We start from the raw sequence: 19759 nt of genomic DNA, 5'->3' as shown, positions 1-19759 counted from the left end.
GTTTCTGCACGTGTGTATTATGGGTGTGCTGCTCTTTCTTCCAAATGTTATGAAAATATTATGAGTGCATCAATCATCCTCACCCTTTACTGATCTCTTCTTAAGGTGCACTCACAACTGGCTGAGGGGCCCAGACACAGCACAGCACAGTACACAGCCACTTACATACAGCATTTGGGTTACAGTATTGCTGAGAATAAAAAATTGTGCTGTCTTTAATTTGATGCTGAAAACAAAGTGAAAATGGATCTTCTGAAAAAAGTGAATTTCAATTACAATTTAGTAAACCTTCCATACAAAAACAGCACTAACTTCCAGTATTCAAATAGCATCAACCCAACCTATGAAAAGGCAGCACTGCAAATATTACACTAGGCTCTAAAACACCAATTCTCAACCCAGTCCTCGGGACACACCTAGCCAATAATCAGGTTTGCAGGATATCCTCAATGAATATGCAGGAAATAGTTTTACATACAATGGAGTCAGGTCATGCAAATTTCTCTCTTGCATATTCATTGTGGATATCCTGATAATCTGAGTGGCCTAGTACTGGATTGAGAACCCCTGTCCTAGCAGAATACCTCATCTTGGTCCAACATGCAGAACACTGACAAACCCTCACCAAACACAGACTAAAGAGACCGTACAATATAAATAGAAACATGCAGATAAATTAAACTTGAAACTACAACAAGCCAGACTCTGTATGCAGCGCAACAATGGAAAAACAGAAAATCATCATTCTGCTTAAAATATCAAACAATAAAATCAAGAAATATAAAATAAATTAATAGTAGAACCCTACTCATAGAATAAATATTTCTAAATAGATGACAAAAAGAATATCCAAAAATTAAAAACATAAAATTATTTAAAAATTTCCCAAACACCAACAAATTATTTCAAAACAGCAGGCACAACTTCAAGTTCTATAACACAACCAGCTCATTTAACTGTTCGTTGTAAATATTTAAAATGCTATTAACTTTTTCTTTTTCCTTCCTCTCCCAGTTTAAGCATCCCTGTTTTTTGTAACTGCTTTCTTCCGCACTACAGTTCCAGTTTGTTTTTTCTTTCTATGCACCACTGTTTTAATGTAAACCAGCATGATGTGATTTTATCATGAATGCCGGTATATAAAAACCTTAAATAAATAAATAAATAAATAAATAAATAAATAAATAAATAACTAACATCCAATAATGAAATCAAATAAGGATACACAAATTCTCCACTCTCCATACCTGGGAACTTTTGATTTCCAGTCACCTTGAGATTGTCATGGATTAGTGTGGGGAGGAGTAGGTAGTGCACACTAACTTTTTCTCTCTCCTCACATCCACACGCTCTCCAACAGATAAATGCTCTCTCTCCCATTTGCTTTCTCAAAAACACACACGCACACACGCACGCTCCTTCACATGATCTCTCACACACTCATATGCTTTCTCTTTTCCCAGAGCATACTGGAAACTGCTTGGGCCTGCACAACATGTCTCTCTCTCACACACACAAACACACACATGATCTCTCTCATGCACACACATGCTCCTTCACATACTCTCTCTCTCCCTAGAACATACAGGCAGGCAACAGCAGCTTCCTCCTTGGCCTATGCAGTGTCTCTCTCACACACATACACACACCCATGCTCTGTCTCTCTTTCTCTCACACACACACATTTACACACACATGCTTTCTGTCTCTCACACAATTTACATACATACACATATGCTCTCTGTCTATCACACTCACACACATAAACATGCTCTCTCTCACACACACTCTTACATACATACATATTCTGTTTCTCACATGCATGTGCACACACATACATGCTGTCTCTTACACACAAATACACACATGAACATACACACATGATCTCTGTCACACACACATATTGTTTCTCTCATGCAAGTACACACACAATGCTTTATCTCTCAAACGCATGTTCACGCACACATACACACAAACACACATGCTCTCTCTCACATATACATGCTGTCTCTGGCAGCATACACTTTCTCACACACGTGCTCTCTGTCTCTCTTTCCCCAGAACATGCAGGCTCCAGGCAGCAGCAGCAGGAGCCTTCTTTCTTCAACTGCAGGTCCCCGAGGATTCAGTAATCTCCTCCTTGGGTCCCACTGACACAGCAGCCTCTTTTTTTTCCTCATGGGGGGCCCAGCCAACCCCGATGTTGCTGCTTCTTCTCCCTGTGCGAGCCCAGTTGACACTGATGCTCCTTCCACTTTCCATGCAAGCCTGGCCAATACTAAGGTGCTTCCTCTTCCTGCACGGACCCGCTGATGCTGATGCTGTTTTCTCTGCCCGTGTGAGCTGATACTGCTTCCTCTGTCCACGCGGGCCTGCTCGATGTTGCTGCAGCTGCCTAGAAACAGGGACATCGTTAGCACCAGCGGGAGGCGCAGCTGAGACTCGAGGTACTGATGTTTGGACTCTGGGCACAGGGCCCGAGTGCCTGGTGCTAACAACGCTCCTGTCGTCACCTTCATGAATTATTACTGCTGTTATCAGTATTACCCAAGAGATTATGAAAATGGGCATAAATGGACTTCATTATCAATTTATCATCCACACAAGGAAAGACCTTGATTCTGGTTGTGGTGGGTTCATTCATCAAGATGGCCTGTTTAATGGCCACAACCAGTCTTCCTGTGAAACAGCAGACCTACTAGTTCGAACAGTAGTGTATCTGCACAGCCTGATCATCTCTGATCAGGGCTCCCAGTTCATTGCATGCTTTGGGTGGGAGATAACTAAACTTCTGGATGTCCAACTCCATTTGTCTTCAGCATACCACCCACAATCTGACGAACAGACAGAATAGCTAAATCAGTCTTGAGCAATATCTCCATTGCTTCTGTAATTTTCGCCAGGCACAGTTACTCCCTATGACAGAGTTTGCATATAATAACTTCCTGCACTAAGCAACTAAGGCCTTCCCATTATTCACAATCTATGGTATTAATCCTCATTTACACTCGGGGAGGCTTGGCGGTCCAATGTGTAAATGCCTTAGCAAATGCACAAGTACAACATGAATTGGAATGGGCTAAATAGTCACAGAAAAAAATGTGCTGCCAGGGAGCCCCACAATTCACGGGAAGGGACAAGGTCTGGGTCTCTGAAAGGCATATAAGGAGTAACAGACCCTCAAATAAGCTCAAGCAGAAGTTTATGGGACCATTTCTGATTCAAGAACAATAAATCCAGTGGCATTCTGCCTTCAGCTTCCAGCCAATGTGCGAGTTCACCTGGTATTCCATGTGGCCCTGTTGAAGCCCTATAAACTTAATCCCTTCCCAAGGAAGATGGCCCCCTCCTCCATCACCAGTCACAGTAAAAGGGTACTAATTGTCCACCAAATTCTTGATGCCACATTCATCAGAGGATGCGTGCATTATTTGATGGACTGGAAAAAGTACGATTCAAAGGATTGTAGTTGGGAACCAGCCGAAAATGTCCATGCCAAAAAAATGAGTGGCCAAATTTTACCATGAACATCCAGAAAAGCTAATGAGAGCTCCAGCAGGGAGGGGTATTCTGTCAGGGACAGTGGGGATAGAACCCAAAGCTCTGGGTGGTCAAGGCCATGGGGTCCTGTAGTAGAACCACAGGGACTCTGACTCACCAAGAATCCTGTAGGGAATACTAAGCTAAGCAAAATTAGGGAGACTTGCATCCAAGGGCTCCCTACTAGACCAGCATTAGGTATGTCCCAAATTGAGGACTGTATATAAAGAGCCCTAGCCTGACACTCCTTTGCTGGTCCAACAGTCCTCACAGAGCTCACTGTTCTCTGGCCTATTTCCTGCATGTTCCTGGTTCCTGCTCCAATCCTGGTCTTTGGTTCTGCTCCGGGTTCCAGCCTTCACCTGGTAAATCTTAGTGGCTGCCTGCACCCAACCCACAGGGAATGGCGGCTGCTTCAGGCAGAAGACATCGGCTACAGATCGCCCAGCTTCTCTAAGGTACATCCCTGCCGGGCATGGTATCTCCTCTCTGGCCTCAGCGGAGTGGGCCGTGTCATCAGTCTGCCCACACTAATTTAGTTTACTAGTTTGACCGACAGCGATTTCATTATAACACTAAAAGCCCCCACCCACTGGTAATTGATAAATTCTGTCGTGTCACTGGCATCAAGAGGCAAACATGGCAATGGGTGAGGCTGGAAGGCTGTTCCTTCAGAGAGAGACCTGGGGGCCAGTAAAAGTAGCAGTGGTGATGATGAGGGGCAAAGGATCAGGAGAACTAGAAACCCCTGCTGCTGAGATCAAAAGAGATTTATTTTAGGTGGGGAAAACCAGCTACAGATGTAAGGTTGGGTAAGAAGCTGGAACAGCAACCACCCTGCTGTTTGTATGGTGCAGGGGAAGAAGGTGGCAGACTCAGTGGAACCCTCGATTTATGGAGGTGTCGTTTCATTGGCAACAGGAATTGGGGGTTTTGTTTACAGAACATCTCTATGGCAATTTTTTTTCAGGCAGATATGCTTTCTCTCTAATAATGTCTCCTCACGGGAGACTCAATTCAAATTTTTAATGAGATCTCATTTCTGTCACAGAGTGGCATTTGTGACAAAATTATCTCCGTCTGATCAATGTGTTAAGTGTCAGAGTGCAATTGGGACATTAGGTCATCAATTTTGGACTTGCCCACATATTTTGGAGTTCTGGGGGAAGACAGTGGACGATATTCATAAGGTGATACGGGCGCAGATACCTTTCCAAGCACGGGGGACAAATGTACTAAACTGTGGGTGCAAAAGGCCTTGTTTTTGGCGAATAAAATCTATTTTGCAATCCTAGTTGGATGAAGATCCACCCTCATTGACAAAATGGAGTAATCTGCTTCACCAGGTTTGTTTATTTGAAAAATACGCTGAAAAAAACAGATATTTTCAAAAAGAAAGATTTTTTTTTTGTGCGTTTGGGATTATATAGAGCTCGTAATATAATTTTGAACGATTACTAAATATGTTCTTGTTGGACTATTTATTGGCTATTGCAGCCCTTGAGGCAGAATTACTTTGCTGTACCTCCAGGGAGGTGGGGGAGAGGGATAGAGATCTGAGCATTGTAAAACGATGATGTTTTGCACCTGGTTTGGCTGGGAAGAGTCAACCAGCTAACAGCTGTCATGGATGGTCTTCTCTTTTTGCAATAAAAAAAAGATTTGCACATACAACGCTCTCCCCCAGCACTCTCTTCCTACCTTCCCCAGGCCAGTCCCAGGACTCTCTGTCCCCTCCTGCCCCAGCCTGACTCCATCACTCTCTCCACTCTTCTTCAGCCTGACCCCCCATCCTCCCACCCCCAACCCTCTCTCCCCTCCCCTCTCCAGCGACCCAAATACTCCTTCTTCCTTCCCCAGCCCCTTGGGAGGCTGTTTCTTTAAGAATCCCCATCTAGGGCACTGGAGGAAAACAGCTTTTCACTCCCTTCCCTGGGCCCAAAATCAGCTGGGTGACCCAAGGAGGGGATGAGAGAGGAAGCCATGGGCTTGCAGTTTTCTTCTCCCTATGCTATCAGCTGTTCTGGCGGTGGGGAGAGAGTGCACAATCTCCCACCAAGATCAGCTGAAAGGAAAGGCCTTGAGGGTTCCTGCAGCTTTGCAACTCTCTTACAGGCTGAAGCAGAAAGGTGCGTTCACCCGAACGCATAGGTCTACCTGCTCTTGAGCACTCACTTTGTGAGCACAAATCTTACTGTTTTACACTCACAAAATGAGCATCCAAAAAATGTGTAGTCAGCTTAGTGCCCTTGCATGGAAATTCCATGCTGCTGAGGGCATTAGGTATGCCCTCCCGGTGCAGAGAGTACACACTTATCCAGCTGCATGGCCGGGGTTAGCTAAGTGGCAGCGAACAGTGCCAGATAGCAGGAGAAGTACTGACTTATCCGCTTAAGTGGCGAAGGATATCAGAGCTCTCCCGCTGGCAGCTTATTCACCCCCCCCCCCCCCCCCTCATGTTAAAATAAATGTGCATGCTGCTCATGCTGAATGCACGTTTTAACTGGGCGAGCGCACGTTTCATCTCCCAGTGCATTAGCATACCATTCGTTTACTGCATCAGCAGGTAAATAAATACGAGCCCCTGCATTAGGAACCTGTGCGCTGACTTACAGTGCGCAGTAGTTTTTACACTCAGGTTTCTGCGTCGGCCTGCCAGTGCCTTGGGGGACTCCTGCCCCTGCTTCCTCACGCTCTTAATGCTACTGTTATTGATGCCCTTCGCCCCTCTTTGGGTACCTTGGGAGGTTCAGGCCTCTGTCCAGGCTGCTTTTCCCCCTCTTATGCTGTCCTGGAATGTTTCTGCCACTGTTGCTCCTGCTTTCCCTCACACTCCCCTCATGGTGCTTTGGGCTGTTCATGCCACTGTCGGTGCTGCTTTGCCCCTCTCATTGTGTCTTGTAGTGCTATGCCCTCTGCTACTGATGCCTTCTTGCAAGGTTCATTAAACTTGAACCAAAAAAAAAACAACCCAAAAAACAATGTTACAGTCCAAAATAGAATGTATTGCTTCCCCCATTAACTGTAAAGGAAACAATTGAAACAACATAAAGTAACAAATTAACTTGGGAATCGAAATGAACAAAAATAAAATGGCAAATGAACTGAAATAATGAAATTAAGCGAAATTTTCTTTTGTGCACCTCCTTAGAATGCTGTAATCATTCACCGTGACAAGTGCAGAACAAGAGCAAAACTAGTGTGGTGCATGCTTGGGACAGATACAGATAATGGTGGTAAAAGGTGGGAGTGGAAGAGAGGTAGGGAAGATCCTGGGTCTTGGCGTAGGGATGAGAATGCAAATACCCATCTACTTGGGATGGTAGAGGGACAAAAAAGGGAGTGACAAAGCCAGCCTGCACAGAGTGGTGGAATGATTGTGTTAAGCTTCCAGGGGAAGGTGGGTAAAGAAGCGTGGGATAGGGCAGCAGTAGGGCTTTGCTACTCCCTCACAGGCTGATGCAATAAGACGTGCATGCATCCATATCCCCATGCACCCGATACAATATTCTAATGAGAAAGAAATGCACATTTCTGGGACTCAAAAGTATATTGCTTCAGATGCACGGACATCTAAACCAGTGTTTCCCTTTAGACATGATCAGGTGTGCCTCAGAAAAATCACCCTGCCTGATGCTCAGATCCAGGCCAGCACCTGGGCTCTGCCCTCAGCACCTCACAGCAACAAGAGAAACTAGTGGTAGATCATAAATGTGTAGGAGCTGCTTTCTGAGAACCCATGTAATCATGCCTGCCTCTGCTTCCTAACCACAGCAGGAGCCCTGGCGTATGGTAATTAATGGGTAGCATGCAGGGAACAGACACACACACACATTGCCTATGGCACATCTTCATCTTCACACTCCTGGGCCTCCTCCTTTAAGTCCTTCCAGCCTCTGTCTTATCCCCAGTCTGCGTGAGATGGGGAGAGCATGCCCTGAACCCTGGATGTGACTTACACTGAGTGGTGGGAGTAGCAGCAGTGAAGGAGCTCTAGCAGCCACACAAGGCAGCCAAGGTAACTAACTTAGGCTTCGCTGCCGGCTTTTGCACCGAATAGCGCCACCGTGAAAGGTGGTGCTGTTCGGCACGCTTCTGCCAATGATAACGTTGGTAACGTTATCGCCGGCAGCGAAGACACTGCCAACTCCTCCCTCCCCCCACCCCGACTCCTCCCCTCCCCCTAATTAGCATTATATCGCATGCGAAAAGTCCCTTTTCGCATGCGATTATGGCCTTATCGCGTGTGTTAGGGCCCTAACGCACGCGATAAAGCTTTAGTGAAGGACCCTAGTAGCTGGTTGGCAGCCACTTGCACCACACTAATTTTGCTCTTATTCTGCACTTGTATAAGAGGGATCTGGTCCATTATGATGAATTCATGTGCATTTTTGCTTCCTTTATTATAAAATTTGGAAGGGAGGACTGGTGGGGCTTTCATTTTCTAGGTCTTCTTTTTGCCATACGAGTCCTCTCCATGTCCTCACTGCCTGCTCCATGCAGACTGGTGTGCCACACCATTTTGTAAATGTAGGTGTGCCTCGGGCTTGGAAAGGTTGGGAAACACTGGTCTAAACTGAGCATTCCCAGGAAAAAGTGCCTCGCTTATATGAAGTTACAGAAAAGTGCAACTGCGCTGTTTAACAAAAGGAAAGCGATCAGCCACGGTTTTTCAAGGTGTTCTTTAGCTAATCATCACGCTCTGCTCCACAACGCCCTATATGCAATTTTTTTTATCTTTTGTTCTAACCTCAAATAACTGAATCTTATGCTAATCTCTGTAAACAACCCTATCCTACAAGGGGCATATTTTTTGCAACACAGAGATCCAAATCTTTTATGTTTCTCATGAGCCCTTGACTTTAAGTAAACTTTACTCCATCTCAAGAACTGGAGTTAATTTTCCAGCGGTAGAAAAAAAATGCGCATTGGATGCACTTTGCTGCGACGGGCGGTAATAGGTAACGTCTTCATTTCCACAGAGTTTACATGTGTTGGGCGCTATCAGTTCCGCGCTTGTTAAGGCGTATGTTTTGGACGTGCTAATCTCCTCACCGCATCAGACGCTATTCTTCTGCACCCAAAATGCGCGCCCAACTGCAAGGTAAACCCGTGCGCTAGGCAGGGCGCACCTTATTGCACCAGCCTGTCAATTTTAAAAGAAATTAGATGGCAGATCATCTAGCAGGGGACAGCAGAACAGCTTGGCTATACTCCCCAGCTAAAAGTGTCAAGGATTCAGTCAAGCTTGTAGTTCAGAGCTCCATGAAGAATTCCACACCAGAAATGGGATCAAAGAAGCTTTCCCAAAATCTAGTGTTGCAGAGGGGAACTCCCTAGTATGCAAGATCAACACAGACAAACACAGGGAGAAAGTCAGAATGACTTCTTTTCAATCTCAATCAAGAAATTAGGGTTGGATACCCCAAATGTTTCATAAGGACATAAGAAATGCCATACTGGGTCAGACCAAGGGTCCTTCAAGCCCAGCATCCTGTTTCCAACTGTGGCCAATCCAAGTAACATGTACCTGGCAGGTACCCAGACATTACATAGATCACAAGCTACTATTGCTATTAATTACCATAATAGCAGTTTATGGATTTAACCTCTAGGAACTTATCCAAACCTTTTTTAAACCCAGTAACATTAACTGCTGAAACCACAACCTCTGGCAATGAATTCCAGAGTTTAACTATACACTGAGTGAAAAAGAATTTTCTTCGATTTGTTTTAAATGAGCTACTTGCTAACTTCATGGAGTGCCCCCTGGTCCTTCTATTATCTGAGAGAGTAAATAACCAATTTACATTAACTTGTTCAAGTCCTTTCATGATTTTGTAGACTTCTATCATATCCCCCCCTCAAGACGTCTCTTCTCCAAACTGAACAGCTCTAACTTCTTTAGCCTTTCCTTTCCTCTTAGGTCACAGAGATATTGGTAAACTCAGGAGTACAAAAAGGGACTACAATATGTTTGATCCCCTCTTCAGGCCTGGGAATAACTCTAAACTAAGGAGTTTCAAAGTTATGCTGGAGAATTTTTAGGAAAGATCTAGTGATTTTGCCGGAGAGATAAATTGGGTAGATTCTCAAGTCTTCGCAATGCTGGAAAATAGCAAAATATAGCATATGAGCAAAAAATGATGAAGATGTCAGTAAAATGATAAATATTTGTTAGAAATGAACGAAGCTCTACATTTCCCAAGATCCTGTTTACTCACAGATTCTTATATACATAATTGTGATAAAGATGAGTCCTGCAGGCCTGGGTCTGTTTCAAATGGAGAGGTGAGACTGCTTTATATGAGAAATGAATACACACAAGGTTATTCTCACATAATTCTCATATCCCTCAAGTTCCACTGGAATTAAGGTTAATTATTACCAATAGACCTCTAGGGAAGGTGGCGTGACGACTGCAAGTCGGGACTAAAGGCTCTGCCAGTGCAACGTAGAAACGTTTCTGTAAAGGTGAGAAGCAGCGCTCCGGCCATCTCGCTATTAAGCACAAACAAATGCAAAAAAAGTTACAATCTTTTCTGAGAAACTGCCAAAATGTTTAAAGCTCCAGTGCTGAGCTCTAACCAGTATGTAGCCAGAATGCCTCCCCCAACCTCTGTACATGGAAATATCTAATAAAAATGTTTTAATTGCAAAAGATAACAAAGAGGCAGAGTACAGAGAGGATTTCAGTCACCACACTCCAGCCCTCTTCAAGTGCTTACGGGCTCAATAGGCTCGATTGTTCAATGTTGGACTGGATTTTCCTTTGTCCTTGTCTGGCAGAACAGAGCCTGCAGAACGTGACTCCCCTTTCACGCACCACGAACATTTTCCCACGTACTCTGCCTGGCTCAGGTAGGTGGGAGGTGGAAGAAGAGGAGGCAGGAGGACTCAGCAAAATCTGGGAGTCAAGGCTATCCTGTGACATAGCCAGCTGACCCTAGGAATCTGAAAAATGAGAGCTCCCTTCTACCACAAGGCCACAGTGCAGCGTCCACGTCTCAGAGCACCGTGAAAGAAGACCTCAGAAAAGTGAGGCTGCCGAGCATTAGAGTGGCTTACATTAGAATTAACAATCATCATTAGCCAGAGCTCAGAAACAGTTCCGAACTCCATGATAAACCAATTTGTATATTAACTGCATGTGTATAAAGGATATTATAGGCATTACCCACTATTACTACCACTATTTATCCATTCTAAAGCGCTACTGGACACATGCAGTACTGTACAGATGGTCCCTGCTCCATGGAGCTTAGAAGTTACTCAAGACTTACATGTCAAGCAAGGGTTTATGGGAAGTGTATTTATTGAAGAGAAGTGGTTAGGATTTAAATGCAGCCACCAGTAGGTGAAATTTTTGTTTGCATTTGAATATAGTCAGAGAGGAAGCATGGCGCACTGACTTAGGAAGCCTATTCCAGGCATAGGGCTCAGCAAAGTGTAAAGTATGGAGTTGGGAGTTAATGGTAGAGGAGAAAGGCACAGATAAGAATGACTTGCCGGATGAACAGAGTTCAAAAGGAAGGGTACAGGGAGAGAGAAGAGAAGATAGGTAATGAAGAGCTGCAAAGTTAACCTCAGAACATAAGAACATAAGAAATTGCCATGCTGGGTCAGACCAAGGGTCCATCAAGCCCAGCATCCTGTTTCCAACGGTGGCCAATCCAGGCCATAAGAACCTGGCAAGTACCCAAACACCAAGAAGATCCCATGCTACTGATACCAGTAATAGCAGTGGCTATTCCCTAAGTCAACTTGATTAATAGCAGTTAGTGGACTTTTCCTCCAAGAACTTATCCAATCCTTTTTTAAACTCAGCTACACTAACTGCACTAACAACATCCTCTGGCAACAAATTCCAGAGTTTAATTCCAAAGTTTTAAATGTGCTACTTGCTAACTTCTATAATCCGAAAGAGTAAAGTTAATGCATTTGTAGGCAAGTAAGAGAAGCTTGAACTGTATATAGAAGCAAAAGTGTGCAGGTAGCCAATGAAGTGACTTGAGAAGAGGGGTTACGTGGTCATAGCGATGCTGAAGGAAGAAAAGTCATGCGGCTGAATTTTTAATAGATTGCAATAGAGAAGGATGGTTCAGTAGGAGGCTCTTGAAGAGCAAGCGGCAGCAATCTAAGTGGGAGGTGATAGGAAGTGGATGAGCATTTTGGTGGCACGCTCAGAAAAGAAAGGCAGATTTTAGCTGTGTTCTAGAGCAGGGGGGCTCAAATTAGTCCTTGAAGCCCTCCCAGCCAGTCAGGTTTTCCAGATATCCCTAATGAATATGCATGAGAAATATTTGCATACATAGGCCGTAGTGCATGCAAATAAATCTCATGCATATTCATTAGAGATATCCGGAAAACCTGACTGGCTGGGGGGGGGGGGGGGCCACCCAAGGACTGGTTTGAGCACTGCCTTAGCAGTATTTTGGATGTGTATCAGATGGAGAGAAGGTTATCAAAGCTGACCCCAAGGGTATGGGCTGAGGGAGCCAGGATGAAGAGATACTGAAAGAGGGGAGAGGGCTGGGGGGCGGGGGGCAATGCGAAGTTCCATGTTGGTCATGTTGAGTTTAAGTTGGCAGTGAGATATCCAGGTGACAATGTCAGACAAGCTGGCTGAAATGTGGGACTTGATTCTTGTTGAAATTGCTGAAGTAAAGAGGAAGATCTGGGAGTCATCGGCATAAAAGTGGTACTGAAAGCTGTGGGAGGAGATCAGAGCATTGAGGGAAGAAGTGAGGAGGATAAAAGAGAAGAGGACCCAGGGCAGAGCCTTGAAAAGTGGTGGAGGAAAAACAGCCAGCGCATACAGTAAGAGGTAAGAAGAAAACCGGGATAGAGAAGATTCCCAAAATCCAGTAAAGTATAGTGAGTCAAGGAGTAGATGATCAACGGTGCAGCATCATTATGTAGTACCCTAAATTTTAATTAGCAGCTAGCAGAAACACTTGGGTTAGAGGTCACCTCTAGGGCTAAAATTATTCTACATGTAAATAATACGAACAAATTGTTACGAGCGCGCGCAGGCGCGGTCGTCTCGGGCGGGTGGTGAGCCCTTGGGCCACGGCAGGACTCAAGGAGGAGCCCCAAGCCACACCGTAGGAGGTGAGCTGAGCAGGCATAGTGAGCCAGGCAGGCAGGAACAGAAGCAGGGAGTCCGACCCTCAGCCGGACCTGCATGCCCATGGTAGCCAACACGGGGAAGTTGACTAATGAACGGTCCTCCGACTGTTCCCGGCCCTTTCGGACCTGCCGCTGGGAATGGCAATGGGCAGCAGGCCGGACAGAGGCGAGGGCAGACAGAGTCCTTTACACAGAAGACATCAGACGGGGGCTGAAGCAAGACGTTGAAGAGGAGGGCTGGAAGGAGACATGGCACTGTCCAACAGGGCGCCCTACTCAGCCCACCCACGGGACTGAGTCGCGGACCACCCCATCCCAGACGCGCCCTACACAGCCCAGGAAGGCTGGTCGCGGACCACGCTGAGGAAAGGAGGGTGCAGGAAAGGTCCAGACGAGCAGGAACTCCGATGCTGGGATACTCACATCCGAAGCCCCTTCGGCTGGCAGAAGCTCAAGGGCCCGTGGGACGAATCCCTCCTTTGGCCACTCCAGGGCCCAACAGGACAGAAGGCTCAGGAACCAGACGAGGACGTAGGTCAAGGCAGAGACACGAAGACATCCGGGCAAGGGCTGAAACAAGACACTGTAGACAAGGCTGGACGGAAACATGGCACTGTCCATCAGGGCGCCCTACTCAGCCCACCCGTGGGACTGAGTCGCGGACCACCCTGTCCCAGACGCGCCCTACACAGCCCAGGAAGGCTGGTCGCGGACCACGCTGAGAAGGAGGGTGCGGGGAAGACCCAGGCGAACAGGAACTCCGATGCTGGGATACTGACATCCGAAGTCCTTACGGCTGGCAGGAACAGGATCAGACATCAGGAACACATCAAGTAGTGGATATCCGGACCGAGACAGGACAAGGAGCCATCAATACATGGAGGACCTGGATCAGCAAGGTTACAGGCGACTGTAATGCACAATCCGAAGGCCTGGACTGGAACAGACATCAAAGCAAGGTCAGGAACAGACATCCAGACAGAGACAGGACAAAGCGCCATCAATACATGGAGGACCTGGATCGGCAAGGTTACAGGCAACTGTAATGCACAATCCGAAGGCACTTTGCAAGTGAACAGAAAGTCCTTAAATACTGGAGGTAGAAGGCAACTCCCTGGGAGGAGCTTGCCAGGACCGCCCACCGCTGGTCCTATAAGTCAGGTGGAGAGCTGCGGGCCAGCCCCTAGGAGAAGGGCGTCGCCAAACAGGAAGTCCAAACGCTGGCATGCAAGCCACAGGCACAGCTAGGCCTCTCAGGCCCTGGAGCAAGTCCCGGATGGAACGTAGGCGAGGCCCTGGCTTCAGAGCGGCCTCTGGAGGAAGGTAAGAGACCTCCTGTAGCGCAGCAGCAGGGGGGATCGCAACACAAATAGAGATACTTTACAATTAGTTTTCTATACCTGTTTGTTATATCCAAAAGCATAAGATTTTTGTTTAAGTGGCTAAAGCCTGTTGGGATACAAAATTAGGGGCCACAGGGTGTCCTGCTTCCATCCTCACCTAGATCTCCAATGACATGGCCACAGTGTAGAGGCTGCATAGGAGAACTCCTGCGGCTACCGGCATGGCACAGGGCTCTTTTTTTAAAGAATACGTCTCCATTAATAAATATCTCTAACCGGACATTACCTGGAATCTAATCTACTTTGCCATCCCCTGAGGAGGTACATTGGAGCATCCCAGATGGTCACCTGCCCATCTTGCCTGCCCCTTATAACAGCCCTGGTAGGGAGAATACAAACAAATCAGAAAAAAAGAAAACCACAAGAGACAGAATCAAAAACAGAAGAAAAGTGATAATGCTTTGTAATAATCAGAGAGATTCAGATCAGTGCTGGAAATCATATACAGACTTGGACATCATACAGAATTTTATTTTTAATTTTATCTTTATTGATCCAGCAACACAATGCAACAATACTGAGTATAATTCAATAGGAAATCCTAATGCATATACAAGAAGAAAAAACATGGTTCAAATTTCTTTTTCAATTAATGATGATACTAATCTATCCAACCTCCCACCTCATCCTCATACAATGTCTCTCCTGCAGTTCTTGCAGTCAATGAGACTTCTAATAATTGGACATAAAATATTTTGCAGAGACACTGAATTGAGCAGAGCAAAGTATAATCCACATTTCCACAAGAGACTTCAAGGGCCACTATCACTTCATTTCATAAAAGGATCCCAAATATGCATAAAGAATGAAGTTTATCCTTATGAAAAGCAGTTAATTTCCCCATATAGAAGTCATTCCAAAGTTGTTTAATCAATGCCAGAATCGAAGAATTTGATACCTTTTTCCAATGAGCAGCCAATTCACATGTTGCTGCAAACATGATTTGAGCCAATAAATGAGACTTTGTTCTAGATAAATCAGTAGGGAATATGGAAAGAAGAAAAGATTTAGGAACTTTAGATATTCTCACTATTACTATTATCTCTATCAAATGTTGGGTATCATCTCAAAATGACTGAACCACTCTGTACGCCCACCATATACAATCTGACCACACTCCCGCCAAAATGCATCTGACTGCGAAGGATAGATCTTATGTATTCTGTCAGGAGTCAGGTACCACCTCAGGAGAACCTTACACCTATTCTCTATTATCCTAGAAGATATTAGGCTTTTAGCAGTCCACCAAAAAGATCAATTTCCAAGCCTCCTTGCCCAATTCCCTTCCCAAATCCCTTTCCCATAGAACCTGATTCTTGGCTTTACTATCATCTGATGCGGATAGCAAGGCGTATACTGAGGAAATCAAGCCCTTTTCTTTAATCCCTATAGAGCACCAGAACTCAAAAGATGCCAATGGTCTAGAAACTTCTCTACTAATCACTTTACTTAGCAAATCATGTCTTAATTATATATACCCAAAATGATCCATCTCCAGTAGACCAAAACTCACCCTGAGGTCCTCGAAACTAAGTCCTAAACAAATTGACCCAAACATCTAAATCCTAGTGCCGATAGACAGAATTTGAAGAACCTGGATTGAACTCCAGGTTATAGTTAATATGATTCAAAGGAGAATAATCTTTATGCCTAGAAAGAGTAACTCTGTAATTATCCGAAATCTTAAAAAATAAAGCCATAAAGGGATTATCTAGCTCCTCTCATTTTGGGACACCATACAGCATTTTAAAAGTGAACAACACTTTATAATCATAATCCCAAGAAGTCCATGCTTACTATTTTTTATTTTTTTTTAATCTGCGACTTAAACATTAATGAGATTTGTAAGTGAGGATAAAATACACAATACTTTCCTTTTTCTTTTAAGGAGAAACAAATCGAGTCCATGGCAGTAGTCCACTGAAAACATGAAAAACATAGAGAGGGAAATCTTGTAATGGCCTGCATACATTTGACAGCAAATATACACATCAATTTTTAAAGAGAACTGTAGTATTATTATTTAATTTATTTATCTCAATCCATTTGCATCCCAAAGCAATTTACAAAAAACATTCAATAAAATCAAACTAATCAAATAATCACTAATGCATATGTTAACACAAAATAAAAAAAATAATACCCAACAACCTCACTCACCACTTCTTTCCTAACTCGCCTCCCTTAAGTGCCTAAGGGGGTCAATTTCGTAGCATATCATGTGTGATAGCTAGCTCGGGGCGGAGACAGCCCCAGAAGAGGAGGAGTCAGGGCGTCATTGGGGCGGACGCGGCGGAAAGATCACTGGCTGCGAAAAGCTAAGAACCCTTTTCGCTGCCAGTAGCGTGACCAATAGCACCTCCTTTTACGATGGCGCTATTGGGTGCGAAAGCTGGCAGAGATAGCACCGCGGAGATGCGATTGCTGCCGGCTTTCGCAGGCCCGCCCCCACCCCCCATTAGTGCCAGGATTCACTATTCTCTGTGAGATTAGTGAATCCAGGCCTAAGTTTGCTTAGGAAATTATCCCACCAAAACTACCCACATACAATTATACCTGCTAATTTGTGTGCAGGAATTTCAAAATTTCAGCCTTTCAGGAAGATCGCCTGACTCTTGCTGGACCCGAATCTGCAAAAACACAAAATGCTTCATTGCAACCAGCATTTCAAACCATGTGTAATTTAAACCCAGAGTGCCTGACAGAGAAAAGTGACGTAGACAATTTCATATTCATAGGAAAACCATCTCATTGTAACAAATATTACATTCGCCAGGAACATCAACATACTTCTCCAGCTGTTTACATCACTTGTAATGAGAAGTGTTTGGATGGTATTTGTCTGAATGGTGATTGGCTTGTCCTCGTTCCTATGAATATGTGAATACAGACTTGTCTGTTGCCTCTTCTCTCATAGCCTGGTCAGCTTCCCTCCCTGTTCAGTTTCGAGGAGCCGCAGGAATGCCTGCCTCTCTTCCCATCCGGCCCTCAAGGAGTTTGCAGGAAGGCCTAGCACCTATGGGCAGAGGCTGGAGCCTTGTGCCGGGACCCATAGTTGGTGTTTTATACACAGAAGATGTTTTTGTGAACATAAATCATATTTTGGACCGAATTTTCAAAAGGATTCATGCCCGTAAATGGGCTTTTGAAAATTGCCCAGGCATTTGTGCACGTAAAAGCACCTGCACAAAAAAGATGCAGTTCGGGGACGGAATTGAGGCGAGAGAAATCATTTATGTAGACATTTTTGATTTTCTGAAATACAGGCAGGAATGTAGGCACCCACACTTGTACCTTCTCCAGAGCAGCTGTTAATGTGTGCGTGTAAACCTGATCTCATTTTCAAAGCTGATTTATGCACGTAAGCCCACCCTAAAAACTCAGACTAAAGTCTTCAGCTACTACTCTACATGCACAGTTATAAAATTACCCTCCTTACGCGCTAGGGTGACCTCCTGACCGGTTTTGAACTGGACAGCCTGATTTTAAAGCTTTTTCTACCGTGTCCAGTTACATCAGTAACCGGACATTGTAAAGCCCGGTCAAACAAACCCTGGTCTATTGTGAGGAAGGCTGAGCCTCTCAAGAGCCAATCAGCGGTACCCACCATGTGGGTAGGTGGTGCCCCCGGTGTAGCACCAGTCATGTGCTTTCAATCTGGCCTGGTAGCACAGCCGCAGAAAGAAAAAGAATGCATGCTTTGCCTGCCCTGAGCGTGTCTCTCTCATGCCAACGCTGCACACCGGGACCGGCTGCTGTCCTGTCCCTCTACCTCTGTCCCTGGCTCTTTCCTTGCTGCAGCTCAGGCAACTGCGATGGGCAGACAGGGTTCGGTTGTTGTCGTTCAACTGCTGACGATGGAGAGAGGCAGGTTTGAGACAGGCACTGCTGAACTTCTAAACTGTCTAACTGCAAGGGGCACTCGCTGCACATGCTGTCAGCCAACTGCAGCCAGAGTCCTCTGGGCCTACAAAGAGACCATCCCCAGCCTCTGGTTGTGGTTGTCACTGCATTGCCTACTACACTACTATCTGCTACAGCCTGCTGCTGCTGCCGACTCCCTCCCTCCAAGTGCTAGGCTGGTCTGGCCAAGTCTCTGAATCCACGCCTGATCTTTTCCAGTTGTATATGAATCCCGCACGAGAGACGCCACTATTGCAGTCTTCAAAAATTAAAATTGTTGTATGCTAGTCTTTTTAAGGTATATACCTCCTTGTGCTGCAGGCCGCTGTTATACAGTGCCTGTCTCCCTCCTCTGGCCATCGCAGTCCCATCCCAGTCCCAGTCCCAGTTGTGTCGAGACAGAGGAAGCATGTGTGTGAGACAGGACTAATGTGTGTGTGTGTGAGAGAGAGAGGTAGCATGCTAGCATGTGAAACAGAAGTATGTGTGTGTCTCATACACGCATGCTCCCTGTCTCTGTCACACACACACACATGCTCCCTCTATCTCTCACCAAGTGTGTATGTGTGTGTAAGACAGAAGGAGCATATTGTGTATGTGTGTATGCATGCATGCCCCCCCCCCCCCCCCCCAGTCCACAGCAATCTCAGGGTGATAGATATCGAGAGCAAGGGATTTTAAAAATCTTTATTAATTTTAATTATTGGGTGTTATTTGACGTGTCTGCTCTTTTTAAATATTTTATCATTTAGGACATTTTTAAAAATGTGTACATGAGTTTGATATTATTGGATGTTATTCTATTAGCTGTTTTGAGATATATATATATATATAGTAGCATGGTTTTACTATTCTGTTTTGTATTTGTTGACTGTGCTGTTCTGAGGAATGGTGATGTTTCTGCTTTTCCATTATTGCATAGCATACAGAAGCCTGGTTAGTTGCATACAGAGTCAGTTTTTGTCTGCACCTTTCTATTTAGATTTTACGCTCTCTTTATTTTGTGGTAGGTGAAGATTTGTCTCTGTTCTACCTGTGTAATGGAGGTGAGGAATTCTGCTGTTGGGACGGGTGATTGTACTTCAGTTTATTCATGGAGAGTCTCTATTGGCCCCCAAGGAGCTGCAAGAGAAATGTATGCACATGAAGTCTCCAGTCCAGGTCTGTGGAACAGTTGATAACCCTACCTTGCGTGGAAAACAGGGTTTATGAGCACAAGGCATGTCTTCTGCACATAAAATCCTGACTACAGGGCCAACTAGGATTAAGTTTCCAGCGCTAAGAAATCAGGAACCAAGCCAATGCACCCCTCTGCATTGTGAGGTAACGGCTTTATCAAACGCGGGACGGGCCTTCCGACATTCACTGCTCAGGCTTTGATCTTTTTGTACACAGCACTGATAATGTACCCAGGACTGTGCAAGGTAAGCACTGACATGCCAAGCAGTTATTGTTGAAAAGGAAAAGGGATGAACACACTCGAGCCGATGCGAGAAGTGTGTGCAGAAAACGGGCGATCAGTGTCGAGCGCCCACTTTCTTAATGCGCGTCCAGCCACCTCTCCTGGGCACGCGATCTAATGTTTAAAAAGGAGGCGCTCTGCATGTGCACATCGGGTAAAGTGAGTTGGGAAAATGGACACTCAATCTACGAGTGTCTGTTTTCTCCTGCTACCGGTGTATAACGTGCAAAAGATACATGGCTTGGACCATGTAACTTGTGTGTTTATTGGAGGTCCAGAAGTTTTCTTAAAAGACTTTTAAAAAAAATAAATACTGCTT

The sequence above is a fragment of the Rhinatrema bivittatum genome, chromosome 7, assembly GCF_901001135.1.
Source record: "Rhinatrema bivittatum chromosome 7, aRhiBiv1.1, whole genome shotgun sequence".
In the NCBI taxonomy this organism is placed as follows: domain Eukaryota; kingdom Metazoa; phylum Chordata; class Amphibia; order Gymnophiona; family Rhinatrematidae; genus Rhinatrema; species Rhinatrema bivittatum.
Note: the sequence above shows the minus strand (reverse complement) of the source record.